This window comes from Corticium candelabrum, chromosome 15 (assembly GCF_963422355.1).
Source record: "Corticium candelabrum chromosome 15, ooCorCand1.1, whole genome shotgun sequence".
Classification (NCBI taxonomy): domain Eukaryota; kingdom Metazoa; phylum Porifera; class Homoscleromorpha; order Homosclerophorida; family Plakinidae; genus Corticium; species Corticium candelabrum.
In genome coordinates this window covers 6,535,746-6,537,795 of record NC_085099.1, presented here as the reverse complement: position 1 = coordinate 6,537,795, position 2,050 = coordinate 6,535,746, and positions in this window count along the sequence as shown.

The following is a 2,050-nucleotide window of genomic DNA, read 5'->3' as shown; positions in this document are numbered from 1 at the left end:
GTCTCGATAGCGCTAGTTCGTCGATTCGCGCTGAAGTTCGACATTCTAAAGAAGAAGCGGCTGCACGTGGTAAGACCAATTTAATTCTTTTATGTGAACGTAAATAACAGCTCAGAGACGTTCATTTTCAATAGTACAATGTGCACACTGTGAGATAGTCTCGCTTAGCCAGACCCCTTTCCGTCATACTTCCGGGCAAAATAAGATTTTGTGTACGCCATAGTCTATCCCATCATGCAGGGGCGTAGCGTGACCTCTAGATCTGAGCTAGACTTCACGACGCTACGGAACACGCCTACTTTTTATTGGCTCTAAACGGCAGCATATAGATATGCTCCTGCTTTAGTTTAAGTTAATTAAACTGATAATTGTGTGTGTGTGTGTGTGTGTGTGTGTGTGTGTGTGTGTGTGTGTGTGTGGCGTGTGTGTGTGTGTGTGGCGTGTGTGTGTGTGTGTGTGTGTGGCGTGTGTGTGTGTGTGTGTGTGTGGCGTGTGTGTGTGTGTGTGTGTGGCGTGTGTGTGTGTGTGTGGTGTGTGTGTGTGTGTGTGTGTGTGTGTGTGTGTGTGTGTGTGTGTGTGTGGCGTGTGTGTGTGTGTGTGGCGTGTGTGTGTGGCGTGTGTGTGGCGTGTGTGTGTGTGTGTGTGTGTGTGTGTGTGTGTGTGTGTGTGTGTGTGTGTGTGTGTGTGTGTACTGTAGATGGTACCCATGATGAAGAGTATGGTACTTATGATGAAGAGTATGGTGTAAAGTTAATAGATGGTAAATGTCATGAGTCTGACAGTTGTTGTGTATACGCCTGGGGAGGGGAGGGGAGAGGGAGAGGGAGAGGGAGAGAGAGAGATGACAAAGCAAGACCGACAAACCGGCGAATGCAAGCCTGTACTACTACTGTCTGTTCGCCATAAGCGTGAACTCGGAAGTGAGTAATGAAGTAGAGGTCACGCCAGGTGTGCACATTAGAGCACTAAGAGCTGCCCCAGTTGGACCATGTTATACCAATTATCTTAAATGGTTCCAGTTGCTGATCCGTTGGTCTTACAAGATAATTGGATAATAGCCATTGCTCCACCCATTTGTGTTTGATATGCACAAGTACTATCCTTCCATTTGGTTTGTAGAAAGGGCTTAGATAATTTGATAAACAGAAATGCCAGACCTAGCGGTTTCTAACGATACCGAGATCATCGCGAAAGTCCACTAAACAGCAGAGATATTGATGATTTTCAAAGTTCACGCTTATGGCGAACAGACAGTAGTTAGTAGCGGAAGCCTTTTAGCTACCGTACACGTTTGTGTTTAGCCAACAGTTGTTGGGCACTCCAGAGTATACAGAAATTGAATGCAGTTGTTCTAAACATCACTTAGAAGATTGATCAATCAATTTAATAACAAACTCCTTTATCCACTAGATCTAAATTATATTACATGGACATGTGACTCACACGTCCAGCCTTGGTATTCCCATATTTGATCCTTGGTATCCCCATATTTGATCCTTGGTATCCCCATATTTGATTAAACACATTTCCAAGCATTACGTAGTATAAGTCCACAAAATTTAGGACCACGCCTACAAATGATGGGGCTATAGCCCGGTCTAGCCCTTGCCACGCTATGCCCCTGACCCATGCATGCAGCTGCTGTTACAACGCTGCTGCTGCTGCTTGCTGCTTGGTGCCCATTGCTCCTACTATGACCCTGCCACTATTTCTGTTATTAGTTACTTGGTGCATAATACTGATACTATTAGATCATCACTAATTATTACAGACGTGTGAACTAATAATTAATTAATAATAACAGTAATGACATATGGTATTTAAATAGATTTTCACTACTTACTAATTAAATAACTAATAACTACCGACACATGAACTAATAATTAATTAATAGTAATATGAGTATCACTGTATGCATGTGTCGGTGGTTGCTATAGATAGTGCACAATTGACTGTCAATGTTTTGTAGCAGGATTAAATTTATGTGGCCTGTTGTTTTGTTAGATGACCATGTCAAACAAAGATGTAGTTTTGTTACAGCACATGGAAG